The sequence below is a fragment of the Manis pentadactyla genome, chromosome X, assembly GCF_030020395.1.
Source record: "Manis pentadactyla isolate mManPen7 chromosome X, mManPen7.hap1, whole genome shotgun sequence".
Taxonomy (NCBI): domain Eukaryota; kingdom Metazoa; phylum Chordata; class Mammalia; order Pholidota; family Manidae; genus Manis; species Manis pentadactyla.
In genome coordinates, this window is record NC_080038.1 from 67,072,545 (window position 1) to 67,087,145 (window position 14,601).

The following is a 14,601-nucleotide window of genomic DNA, read 5'->3' on the forward strand; positions in this document are numbered from 1 at the left end:
CGTTTCCCAACTATGTTTATTCTCTTACCATGTTCTGGGGACTCTGGAAAAGGGTGATGGGGCAGGAGTGGGAAAATTTCTGCCAACAGAGCCTCCAATTCATAGAGCCATTTTCTCCACTTACTGTTGGGTACAGCAGTTGGATAGCTAAGCTTCACACCCACCATGGTCTCCTAACCTTATTTGCTATTCTTTCATCACAGTGTGTACCTTGTCAGAAAGTAGGGGCTCTTGAATAGAGTTAGCTCTGCTCTCATGCCATGCTTTTCACTTCTCTCTCATCAGCTCTTTCCCCAGCTTTTCCCCTTCTTTGGCTTTACTCCATCATTTCCTCATTTGAGCTTTTGTTAGTCCTCCACAACAACAGGAATTTGTGAAAGCCTGTAATTTATTTGGAGAGTTTGGCCCTTGGATTACCCCCTCCCCGTTTTTCAGCTCAGAGGGAGAGCCCAAAGAAGTTGGCTTTTGGCAGCCAAGGAACAAGGAATGTGCTCTCACGTTTGTTATTTTCTGAGCAGTCTCTTTGTACTTCAAAGACATTAGCCTGTGAGCCTGGGTAAGGGGCCAGGGCACTAATTAGGCACTTGAGTGAAAAGACTTTGAGCTTAAGGAAACTAGGAAGCTAATAGGCCCAGGATGGAGAGAGAAATGCCAGGATTATGCTCTTGTATTGATCAGGCCCAACAGAAGCCCAGCTGGTTGTGGGTGCCTAGAAGAGGAAAGGAGGGATGTGCCTGCTGAATACAGACATTGTTTTCACTTCAGGTACAGGCCTTTTGAGGCCAACTCTCTGGTAGTAATTAACTCACCTGAGGGTAGTGGTTGACACTGAAGTAAACTCTGGGAACCAATGGATGAAAGCTATGGATAGTGGCTTTATACATAGTTCATCCTCAAAGCCCTAGGGCTTTTTTGGACAGAAGGTTTATTAGCCAAAAATGAGGCTCTTGCTTAGCACTTAGTGCAGCTATGGGTTGAAAACAATGCTCTCTGCCTAATGAAAAGTTGTGGGGTGCCACCTCTGATTTTGCCAAGTCTGTTTAGAAAGATGGCCCTGTATATCTCCTGTTAAAATGTATAGGCAAATCTTGGAGATATTTCAGGATCAGTTCCAGACCACTGCAATAAAGTGAATACAGCAATAGTGAGTCAAATAAGTTTTATGGCTTTGCTCCATCATTTCCTCATTTGAGCTTTTGTTAGTCCTCCACAACAGGAATTTGTTTCCCAGTGCATATAAAAGTTATATTTACACTATTGTCTATAAGTGTGAAATGGCATTATGTCTTTAAAAAACCAATGTACATGCTTCAATTAAAAACACTTTATTGCTGAAAAATGCTATCACCTGAACTTTCACTGAGTCATAATCTTTTTGCTGCTGGAGAGTCTTTCCTCAGTGTTGATAGCTGCTGAATGATCATAATGGTGGCTGTCAAAGGCTGACTGGCTGTGGCAATTTCTTAATATCAATCAACAATGAACTTTGTCGTATTGATTGACTCTTCCTTTTACAAACAATTTCTCTGTAGCATGGGATGCTGATTGATAGGATTTTACCTACAGAATTTCTTTCAAAATTGAAGTCAGTCCTTTCAAACCCTGCCACTGCTTTATCAACTAAGTTTATGTAATATTCTAAATCTTTCAAGTTTGATCATGAGATTGCAGCAATTCAGTTACATCTCTTCAGACTCCAACTCTAATTCTAGTTCTTTCTACTTTTACCACATTTGCAGTTACTTCCTCCACTGAAGTTTTGAACTCCCCAAAGTTATCCAGGTAGGTTAGAATCCACTTCTTCCAAACTCCTGCCCATGCTGATCTCTTGACCTCTTCGTTTGAAACATGAATGCTCATGAAACATGATGGCATCTAGACTGGCGAATCCTTTCCAGAAAGTTTTCAATTTCCTTTTCCCAGATCCATCAGAGGAATAACCAACTATGGTAGCTGTAGCCTCATGAAATGTATATACTAAATAATAAGACTTGAAAGTTGAAAGTACTCCTTGATCTATGGACTGAAGAATGGATGTTATGTTATCAGGCATGAAAATAACATTAATCTTACTGTATATCTCCATCAGAGCTCTTGAGTAACCAGGGGCATTGTCAATGAGCAGTGATATTTTGAAAGAAATCTTTTTTTTCTGAACAGTAGGTCTCAATAGGGGGCTTAAACTATTCAGTAAACCATATTGTAAACAGATCTGCTGTCATCCAGGCTTTGTTATCCCACTAATAGAATCCAGGGGGTGTATATTTAGCATAATTCTAAAGGATCCTACAATTTTGAGAATGGTAAATGAGCATTAGCCCCTAACAAGGGACTGAGCCTGTCCTTGGAAGCTTTGAAGCCAGCTGTTAGCTTCTCCTCTCTAGCTATGAAAGTCCTACATGGTATATTCTTCCAGTATAAGGCCATTTTGTCTAGACTGAAAATCTGTTTAGTATAGCCACCTTCACTAATGATCTTAGCTAGATCTTCTGGACAACTTGCTGCAGCTTCTACATCAGTACTTGCTGCTTTATCTTGCATTTTGATGTTATGGAAAGGGCGTATTTCCTTAAATCCCAGGAACTAACTTTTTGTAGCTTCTAAGTTTTCTTCTGCAGCTTCCTCACTTCTTTCAGCCTTCATCAAATTCAAGAGAGTTAGGGATTTACTCTGGATTAGGCTTTAACGTAAAGGAATGTTGTGGCTGATTTGATATATCCAGACCACTAAAACTTTCTCCATATCAGCAATGAGGTTGTTTTGCTTTCTTATCATTCATGAGCTCCCTGGAGTAGCACTTTTAATTTCTTTCAAGAACTTTTCCTTTGCATCCACAACTTGGGTAACTGTTTGGTTCAAGAGGCCTAGTTTTCAGCCTGTCTCGGCTTTTGACATGCCTTCCTCAGTAAGCTTAATCATTTCTAGGTTTTGATTTAAAGTGAGAGATGTGTAACTCTTCCTTTCACTTGAAGACTTAGAAGCATTGGAGGGTTATTAATAGGCCTAATTTCAATATTTTTGTATCTCAGAGAATAGAGAAACCCAAGGAGAGGAGGGGAGAGAGATGGGGGAATGGCAGGTTACTGAAGCATTCAGAACACATATAACATTTATTGATTAAGTCCACTGTCTTGTGCAAAGTTTGTTGTGTCCCAAAACAATTACAATAGTAACAGCAAAGATCACTGGTCACAGATCACTATAACAAATATAGTAATTGTGAAAAAATTTTACGTATTGAGATAATTACCAAAATGTGACACAGAGACACAAAGTGAGCAAATCCTGTTGGAGAAATGGTGCCAATAGACTTGGTCAATGCAGGGTTGCTGCAAACCTTCAATTTGTAAAAAAACAGTGTCTGTAAAGTGCAATAAAGTGAATTCAGCACAGTAAAATAAGGCATGCCTGTTCTTTTCACCTTTCCCAACTCTCCCACACCTTAGCTGCTTCACTGAAATCTTTGTCTTCCTCATACGAGAGCACAGGGGATATAGGGAGCAATAAAACTCCCTAGTTTTGAGTCCAGGATTGTCAAGAGTGCTAAAAAAATCTCTACCCATGTCCTGTGTTTTCCCCAAAAAAGGAAATTGAGTGCAAGAAAGGTGAAGGGTAACCAGTAGCATTCATTTATCATTAAAGTGGTTGTAATTATAATCATGATTATGATTATTGGTTCTTTTAAAAAATATATAATAATCTCTTGATTATTTTTCTTTTACTAAATTTCTTCTGATAATCGTTCCCACTAACAATCCTTTAAATACTTTCTCTTATATCATGCTGTGGGGAAGTTGGGGTTCCTATGGCCAGGATCCTCACTGAGCTTAAACCACCTGATGATGTAACTGGCCTGTTGCTAGGCTACCGCTTCCACACCTTTAGGCAATAAGCTATTATTGCTATTATTGCGCTATATAGAAAGCTCTGCTTTGGGCAGAGGCAGAGACGCTAGTGCTTGACCTCCCACTGGGAGAACAAGCCAGATAAAAACCCTTTCACCCCAAAGAACGTTTTGCTGTCAATTTCTTTGGTCACATTGAATCCATAGCGAACTTGCCCGGGGCTGAAACCCGTTGGCAAGACACATGCTATTTGTCTTCATTCATTAATCTAGCTATTAAATTATGTTTTTTTTCCCTTAATATAGGAAATTTTCCTTCACTTGGAATATCTAACTTCTCGGAAAATCTCTAAATAGGGAAGTTTACTTTGGTCTTGAACTATTAGATTTATACATTTTAATGCCCTGTTTTTAAAAACATGTTCCTTATTCTACGGTTAGAGCCTATAAGTCAAGGATCGTATGTCATTCATTTAGCATCCTTAATACTTGCAGGACAACCATATGTCTGGGCCAGAGAGGATGTTGAGTAACTGTTGAATAAATGAATAACATATATGGATGGTTTCATTTTGTTTCTTTTTTTGGTATCATTAATCTACAATTACATGAGGAACATTATGTTTACTAGACTCCCCCATCACCAAGTCCCCCCACAAACCCCATTACAGTCACTGTCTATCAGCATAGTAAGATGCTGTAGAATCACTACTTGTCTTCTCTGTGTTGCACAGCCCTCCCCATGCCCCCACACATTATACATGCTAATCATAATGCCCCCTTTCTTTTCTTCCCCCCTTATCCCTCCCTTCCCACCTATCCTCCCCAGTCTCTTTCTCTTTGGTAACTGTTAGTCTGTTCTTGGGTTTTGTGAGTCTGCTGCTGTTTTGTTCCTTCAGTTATTTCTTTGTTCTTATACTCCACATATGAATGAAATCAATTGGCACTTGTCTTTCTCCGCCTGGCTTATTTCACTGAGCACAATACCCTCTAGCTCAGATGGCTTCATTTTTTAAAACATACATTTAACATTAAAAACTGTATCAAGGTACTTTCCTTATTCCTCCCATAACATATGGGTAAAAAACACTGGCATTACATATAAAACAAATATAACACCATGGGGAAATGTATCCCATTTGACCTTTACCAGCAAAGACTTAGTAGGGAGCCTAAACTTCTGCACTCATCCAGCTGTAACAAGGTGCCCCAACCTCCCCTTGCCATGCCAAGGTAGTGTCAGGGAAAACTAGAAAGGGAGCTAGAAATTTCATTCCCTTGGTGGTAACAAGGCCTTCTCCTCCCCCGTGATGTCAGTGGAGACCATGCAGAGAACCTGGACTTTCACCTTGCCAGAGTGTAACCTTCGACTCTCCTCCTATTCCTGGAGAGGTGTCAAGGTATTGTCAGTAAAGGCCAAGTAGGAAATTATGACTTTTGCAATTGCTTAGTATAGTATTAGTTGAAGCAACATGGGAAATAGTAACAAGGGGTCCCTTCCACTGCCAGCCAGGAAAATATCAGAGAAAGGCCACTGGGGATCTTAAACACCAAGCCCTGCTTAGCAGTAACAAGGCACCTATACTCCCCAGGGTGTCAATGGGGGCTAAGCAGAGAACTTGAACTTCCCCTATCTCTTCCATCCCATCTAACAATAATGAGGTGGTACCTCACTGGCATGGTGTCATAGTAGGCCTACTAAAACACCAGAGTCTCATAACATAATATCCAAATTGTCCAGGATACAATAGAAAATCACTTATCACACAAAAGACTAGGAAAATCTTAACTTCAATGAGAAAAGACAGTCAACTGACACCAATATCAAGATGACACATGTGATAGAATTATTTGCCAAGGATTTTCAACAAGCAATTATGACCATAATTGAAACAAATGAAACAATATTAAGTTTCAATAAATAAATAGAAGCTATAAAGAAGAAACAAATGGAAATTTTAGAACAAAAAAATATAACCAAAATAATAATAGTAAAAACAACCTCATTGGATGGACTCCATGAAAGAATGGGGAGGTCATAGGAAAGAATCAGTGTACTTGAATATAGAACAAGAGAAGTTATCTAATCTTCACAACAGACAGAAAATAAATTGGAAAAAAATACTGAACAGAGCCTCAAGGAACTGCGGGCTATAACAAAGGATGTAACATTCCTGTCATTAGAGGAGTCCTGGATGAAGGGGAAAAAATGTGGGGCTAAAAAAGTACTAAAAAAAATGGCTGAAAAATCCCAATTTGAAAATTTGCCAAGACAAACCTAGAATATCAAAAAGCTGAGTGAATCACAAAGAAGAGGAACTTGAATAAATCTATGCCAGAACACATCATAGACAAACTTTTGAAATCTAAATATACACGCACGCACAAAATCTTGAAAACATTGAGAAAGAAATGACACCTAAACTTAAGAGACAAACTCTCAAGTGATTTCTCATCAGAAACCATGGAGGGCAGAAGGAAGAAGTGGCATAACATTTTTTAAGTGCTGGAAGAAAAGAACTGTCAGCCCAGAATTGCACAGATAGTGAAAATATCCTTCAGGAATAAAGGGGGAAATCAAGGCAATCTCAGATGAAGGAAAGCCAAAAGAACCTGTCATCAGCAGACCTACCCTAAAAGAATGGTCAAAGAAGTTTTGTAATCAGAAAGGGAACAATAAAAGAAGGAATCTTAGAAAATCAAGAAGTACAATGAAAAGAGTAAAATTATGGGTAAATACAAGACTTTCCTTCTCCTCTTTTGTTTTCTAAATTATGCTTAACAGTTGAAACAAAAATCATAATGATTCCTGATGTGGATATTAATTTATATAGAGGAAATATTTAAGACAATTATATTATAAATGGGAAAAGGTGAAGAGAGACATAAAGGAGGGTAGATTTTTGCACTCCAGTCAAACTATTGAAATGTCAACATCAGTAAATTGTGATGAGTTATATAGATGGAATGTAGTAGCTAGCACAACCACTTAGAAAGGTACACCAAGGGATAGACTCAAGAGCACTATAAATAAATCAAAGTGGAACTCTGAAATATTTTAAAAGAACCTACAGGCAGGCAGAGAAAAAGGAATAGAGGAATAAAAAACAGAGGGAACAAACAGAAAACGAACATAAAATGACCCTAACATATTAATAATTTTTCCCATTGTAAATGGTCTAAATGTCAATTAAAAGACAGAGATTGGCAAAGTGAATTTAAAAAAATTCATGCCCCAGCAAGAAAGTCACTTCAATATGTATTTCCAGGGAATTATGCTGGTTGAAAAAGCCAATTTCAAAAGGTCACATATTGTATGACTCCACTTATATAACTTACTTGAAATAATATTATAGAGATGGAAAACAAATTAGTGGTTGTCAGGAGTTAGGGATGATGGGGAAGTGGTCTGGGTGTGACTATGAAGGAGTAGTGCAAAGATCTTTGTGGTGATGGAGTAGTTCTGTGTTTCTATTGCAGTGGTGGTGAGGTGCATCTACACATGTTAAAAATGATATAGAACTATACACATATATTGTACCAATGTCAATTTCCTAGTTTTGATATTGTAGTATAGTTGCATAAGATGTAACCATAGGAGGAAACTGGGTGAAGGGTTTATGGGACCTCTCTGGATTATCTTGGCTATTTCCTATGAATATATAAATACTTCAAAAGTTATAAGTTAAGAAAAGCCCAAACAGATTAATTTTTTAAAAATCTATATAAAAAATCCTACAGCTAACATCATACTTAGTGGTGAGAAAGTTGTAGCTTTCTAAGATTAGGTACAAGGCTACCACTCCTTTTCAAATCATACTGGGAGGTCTAGTTAATGTAATAATACAGGAAAAGGAAATAACAGGTATACACATTGGGAAGGACAACATAAAACTTTCATTGTTCACTGATGACATGATCATCTATATAGACAATCTGGAAGAATCAACAAAAAAACCCTCCTGGAGCTAATAAGTGATTATAGTAAGGTTGTAGGTTATAAGGTTATTATTCAAAAGTCAATTACTTTCCTATATACTACAATGAACAAGTGAAATTTGACATTTAAAAAATGAATATTATTTATATTAGCCCCCCCAAATGAAATACTTAGGTACAAATCTAACAAAATATGTGCAAAATCTATACAAGGAAAAGTACAAAACTCTGATAAACAAAATCAAGGAAGAATTAAATAAATGGAGAAATATTTCATGTTCATGCATAGGAATACTCAGTATTGTCAGGATGTAAGTTCTTCCTAACTTGATACATAAATTCAATGCAGTTCCAATTAAAATCCCAGCAAGTTATTTTGTGGATATAAACAAACTGATTCTAAAGTTTACATGGAGAAGCAAAAGACTCAATATAGCTAACACAGTATTGGAAGAGATGAACAAAGTAGGAGGACTGTCACTACCCAACCTCAAGACTTACTATAAAGCTACAATCAAGACAGTGTGGTATTGGTGGAAGAACAGACAAATAGATCAATGGAACAGAATAGAGAGCCTAGAAATAGATCCACATAAATATAGCCAACTGATCTTTGACAAAGAAGCAAAGGCAATACAATGGAACAAGGATAGTCTTTTCAACAAATGGTGCTGGAACAAATGGACCTCCACATGCAAAAAATAAAAATGAATCTAGACACACACCTTATACCCTTCTCAAAAAATAACTCTGAATGGATCACAGACCTAAATGTAAAACACAAAACTCTAAAACTCCTAGAAAATAACACATGAGAAAACCTAGATGATCTTGGGTATAGTGATGACTTTTTAGATGCAACGCCAAAGGCATGAGCCATAAAATAAAGAATTGATAAGGAACACTTCATTAAAATTAAAAACTTTGCTCTGTGAAAGACAATGTCAATGAGAAGATAAACCACAGACTGGGAGAAAATATTTGTGAAGATATATCTGATAAAGGACTGTTATTCAAAATATATAAAGAACTCTTAAAACTAAACAATAAGATGAACAACCCAGTTAAAAAATGGGCTAAAAACTTTAACAGATACCTTATCAAAGAAAATATACAGATGACAAATAAACATACAAAAAGCTAGTCAACATGATATGTCATCAGGGAAATGCAAATGAAAACAAGATACCACTATATACCTATTAAAATGGCCAAAATCCGGTACACCACCACCAAATGCTGACAAGGATGTGGAGCAACAAGAACTCTCTTATTGCTGGAGGGAATACAAAATGGTACAGCCACGTTGGAAGACAGCTTGGCAGTTTCTTATAAAACGAAATGTATAATATAACACTCATGCTCCTTATTATTTAACCAGATGAAGCAAAAACTTAGGTCACACCAAAATTTGTACACAGATGTTTATAGTGGCTTCATTCTGAATTGCCAAAACATGGAAGCAACCAGGATATCCTTCAGTAGGTGACTTGATAAATAAACTGCAGTATATCCAGACAATGGAATTGTATTCAGTGTTAAAAATAAATGAGCTATCAAGCCATGAAAGGACATAGGGGGGAACCTTAAATGCATTTAACTAGGTGAAAGATGCCAAAATGATTCCAACTATATAACATTCTGGAAAAGGCAACGCTATGGAGACAATAAAAAGACTAGTGGTTTCCAGAGGTTGGTGCAGGGTAAGGATGAATAGGTGGAACAAGATATTTAGTGTAGTAAAAATATTCTGTATGATACTATAATTATGGATACACGTCATTACCAAAAATGCTATATCAAATATACCTTAAACTTCTTTGACTGTACAAAAGATATTTTCAAGCCCAATCATCAGTTTTCAGTTTATTGTAGATATTCAGCGAGGCCAAATAATGGTGAGGTCTGGTTGACAAAATGTCAGTAAGACTATCTACTGAATTTAAGTATTTTTTTCCCTGTTTGATGACACACTTAAATTATTTTCTTGAAAATCCAGCCAGAATAAAGATGTATACATCATAAATGAGATCTCCCACTGGCACTTCCTTCTTCCCTGCCCCCTCTCCTTTTTTGTAACTTCATATTTATCGAGGTATAATTTAGATATGGTAATATTCACCCTTTTTATATGGTTCTATGAATTTTGACAAAAGAACAATCATGGTAGTTAAGATATATAACATTTCATCATTCCAAAAAGTTTCCTTGTGCTCCTCAATAATGAATCTTCCCTTCCTCCTGGCAACCACTGACCTGTTTGTCCCCATAGCTTTGGCTTATCCAGGATTTCATATGAATAGAATCTTTTGTGTCTCACTTCTTTCCCTTAGCATTAATGCCTTTGAGAATTGTCCAAGTTGTTGCTTGTATCAATAGTTTATTCCTGTATATTGCAGAGTTGTACTCATTGTATTGATGTATATGCGCTAGTTTACCCATGAACTATATTAAGTACATTTTGAGTTATTGTCAACTTTTGGCAGTTAAGAAAAAGCCGCTATAAACATCCAGGTACAGGTTTTTTGTGTGAACATTTATCTTGGTTGAATACCTAGGAGTGGGATTTCAAGGTCATATGGTAATTGTATGTTTAATTTAAAAGAAGCTGCCAAACTGTTCTCCAAAGTAGGTATACCATTTTGCATTCCCACCAGCAACATATGAGATTTCTAGTTTCTGTACATCTTCACCAGTACTAGGTATTGTCATTTTTTAAAAGGCTTTTCAGTGGGTATGTAGAGGTAATTCGTTCATTGTGGTTTTAATATTAATTTCCTGAATGATTAACAATATGAGCATCTTTTCATGTACTTAATTACCATTTATATTGTTTGTTTGTGTGTTTGTGTCCAATATCTGTTCAAAGCTTTTGACCCTGTTTTAAATTGGATTCCTTGCTTTCTTCTTATTGAGTTGTGAGAGTCAACTCACACTTGTATTCTGGATACTAGTCTTTTATCAGATGTGTGTTTTTCCTAGCTTGTGGCTTGCCTTTTCATTTTCATAACAGTACTTTTCAAAAAGCAAAAGCTTTAAATTTTGATGAAGTTCAGAGAAGAAAAGTAACGACTCTATAGCCTCTTACTACACTAATGGACAGTGATTGCAGTGGGGTAGGCGGGCACTTGATAATATGGGTGAAAGTTGAAACCACAATGTTGCTCATGTGAAATTTTCAAAAGATTGTATATGAACGATACCTTAATTTTTAAAAAGTGGAGAACAAATTAGTTATAATTATAAAGCAATTAAGTTATAAAAGTAGAGTATAAATAAAAATTTTTTGATGAAGTCTAATGTATCAATTTTTTTCTTTTATGGATCATATATTTTGTAAATATCTGTGAAATCTTTGCCCAACTAAAAGTCAGAAAGATTTCCTCCTATACTTTCTTCCAGAAGTTTTTTAGCTTTAAGTTTTACATTTAAGTCTAAGATCCATTTGTGTTATTTTTTGTATATGGTGTGACTATTGGTATTTATACCAATACATATGATTACATCTGATCATCGTTTAAAAAAACCATTGAGGAAGGCACATCAGGAATTTAATCTCCGTTTTACAAATGAGAAGACTGAGATTAGAGAGGTGCTGTGTGACTTGGTCAAGGTCCCACAGCTGATAAGAAGTGAAATTGCAAGGTAAGATGTAAAATTGTGATGAGAGTTCAGGCCTCCTATTGTCTCTCCCAGGCCAGTACTTCTGAAGCCAGGCAGCTAGGGTTCAAGATGGCACCCTGCCGGCAAAACAAAGACTCCCAGTGGGGATCTGAGCCATCTATCAGGCACTAAGAGACACAGATGGTGGACTAGCACTGACTTCACTCAAACTGTACTCCTCTGGCCCACTTAGGGCTCCACAACTGAAAAGAGCCAGGAGCTCTCCTTGTGTCTGTTCATGTGACACACAATGAATGCTTTTTGATGACGATGAAGACTTGGAATGTGCCTGAAAGTAATTACAGAGTTAGAAGTTAAAACTAAGGTTAAAAGTTAAAGTCAAGGGAACTACGATTATTTAGCCTAGCAAAAGTGGCCCAAGATGAAACTTGGTAACAGCCTTCAAACAAACAAAAAAAAAAACCTTAGGCTTTCTTTCTGATGGCTGAGCAAAGGGAAATGGCTGGAAGAATCTAAGTAAAAGTAAATTTCTTCCTTTCTGTTAAGGATTGTTACAGACACTTAAGAACCTTCAGAGACAGAATAAACTCTTATTATTTCAGTTTGGCGTCAGAGATTTGCCAAAAATGGGCTCTGATGAAATACTTCAGCATGAGGGTTACATGAACTTCTTACACAGTGTCCTTAGAAATTTTTGGGTGGCTCCTGAACCTGCTCTATGTCCTCGCACAATTCCAGAAGGCCTTTGTCTGTGGCCTTCCTTGCTCCTTAGTCTTAGCATCTTCACAGGACTATTCCAATGACCGAGACAAACCTTACCCTTAGCTCTTGAAGTCTTAATTACTTTCCATGCTTCTTGGCCTTCAAGTCAAGTTGCCCAGTGCCTAATGCTATAAATTTGGATTAGCATCCCTGGAAGGGCCTGAAATGTTGGTTAGTCCAAATATGATCCCAATGCTTGAATCCCCCGTTTTATATCTGGCCTCTGCTTTTAGATCTTCAATGATGGGAAGCTTCATTCATCCCAGTAGAAGATATATTACAATGAATTTTGGACTAGCAATAAGGATAGTTGGGTTTGAGTCTCGCTCTGCCACTAACTTCCTGTGTGATCTTTGGTAAATCTTTTACATTTCTGAACCTGTTTCTTTATCAGTAAAATGGTAGTGGAGGAATCTCTGTTTTAGTTTGCGCCAGGTCAAGTGCTGTAACAAATGGCTCTCAAAACTTCAGTGGCTTAAATGACAAGAAGTTTATTTCTTATGCAATATTCAGGACAGCGGTGACAGATGGGAGAGAAAGGGGGAACTTTGCTCCATTTAGTTATTCAAGGATACAAACAGAACCGATGGCAGTTCATTCTGGCTTCTTTTTTTTTGTATCATTAATCTACAATTACATGAGCGACATTATGGTTACTAGATTCCCCCCCGGCCATCAAGTCCCCACCACATACCCCATTACAGTCACTGTCCATCAGTGTAGTCAGATTCTGTAAAATTACTACTTGTCTTCTCTGTGTTGTACAGCCCTCCCCATGGCCCCTACCCCCTACATTATTTCTGCTCATTGTAATGCCCCTTTTCCCCCCTTGTCCCTCCCTTCCCACTCATCCTCCCCAGTCCCTTTCCCTTTGGTAACTGTTAGTCCATTCTTGGGTTCTGTGAGTCTGCTGCTGTTTTGTTCCTTCAGTTTTTTTCTTTGTTCTTATACTCCATAGATGAGTGAAATAATTTGATACTTGTCTTTTTCTGCCTGGCTTATTTCACTGAGCATAATACCCTCTAGCTCCATCAATGTTGTTGCAAATGGTAGGATTTGTTTTCTTTTATGGCTGAATAATATTCCATTGTGTATATGTACCACATCTGCTTTATCCATTCATCTACTGATGGAAACTTAGGTTGTTTCCATTTCTTGGCTATTGTAAATAGTGCTGCGATAAACATAGGGGTGCATCTGTCTTTTTCAACTTGGGCTGCTGCATTCTTAGGGTAAATTCCTAGGAGTGGAATTCCTGGGTCAAATGGTAATTCTATTCTGAGTTTTTTGAGGAACCTCCATACTGCTTTCCACAATGGTTGAACTAATTTACATTCCCACCAGCAGTGTAGAAGGGTTCCCCTTTCTTCACATCCTTGCCAACATTTGTTGTTGTTTGTCTTTTGGATGGTGGCAATCCTTACTGGCATGAGGTGATATCTCATTGTGGTTTTAATTTGCATTTCTCTGGTGATTAGTGATGTGGACATCTTTTCATCTGCCTGTTGGCCATCTGAATTTCTTCTTTGGAGAAGTGTCTGTTCAGATCCTTTGCCCATTTTTTAATTGGATTTATTTGCTTTTTGTTTCTTGAAGTGCATGAGCTCTTTATATATTTTGGATGCCAATCCTTTATCATATATGTCATTTATGAATATATTCTCCCATACTGTAGGATGCCTTTTTGTTCTATTGATGACGTCCTTTGCTGTACAGAAGCTTTTCAGTTTGATACAGTACCACTTGTTCGTCTTTGCTTTTGTTTCCCTTGCCCAGGGGGATATGTTCATGAAGAAGTTGCTCATGTGTATGTCTAAGAGATTTTTGCCTAAGTTTTTTTCTAAGAGTTTTATGGTTTCATGACTTACATTCAGGTCTTTGATCCATTTCGAATTTACTTTTGTATATGGGGTTAGACAATGATCCAGTTTCATTCTCTTACATGTAGCTGTCCAGTTTTGCCAACACCAGCTGTTGAGGCTGTCATTTCCCCATTGTATGTCCATGGCTCCTTTATTGTATATTAATTGGTCATATATGTTTGGGTTAATATCTGGACTCTCTATTCTGTTCCACTGGTCTGTGGCTCTGTTCTTGTGCAAGTACCAAATTGTCTTGATTACTGTGGCTTGGTAGTAGAGCTTGAAGTTGGAAAGCAAGATCCCCCCTGCTTTATTCTTCCTTCTCAGGATTGCTATGGCTATTTGGGGTCTTTTGTGGTTCCATATGAATTTTATAAAGTCCATTCAGTCTTAATACATGACTTCCAAGGTTGCTCTGCAGTTTTAGCCCACAGGAAGGCAGAAACCTCAATGGGAGTTTTTTTTATGGTCCAGGCCTGAAAGTGGTATCACTTTTACCCACATCGTATTGGTCAGAATTCAGTCACGTGCTCATGCCAAAGAGCCAAAGAGGCTGAGAAGTGTACTGCA

The 14,601-nt window shown here is 37.4% G+C and overlaps 1 protein-coding gene across 1 annotated transcript in view; it reads left to right on the plus strand.

Annotated features, from left to right (window-relative positions):
* Window positions 1–14,601, plus strand: part of SLC16A2 (solute carrier family 16 member 2) — a 169,850-nt gene that overhangs the window by 141,812 nt on the left and 13,437 nt on the right. The window lies entirely within an intron of this gene.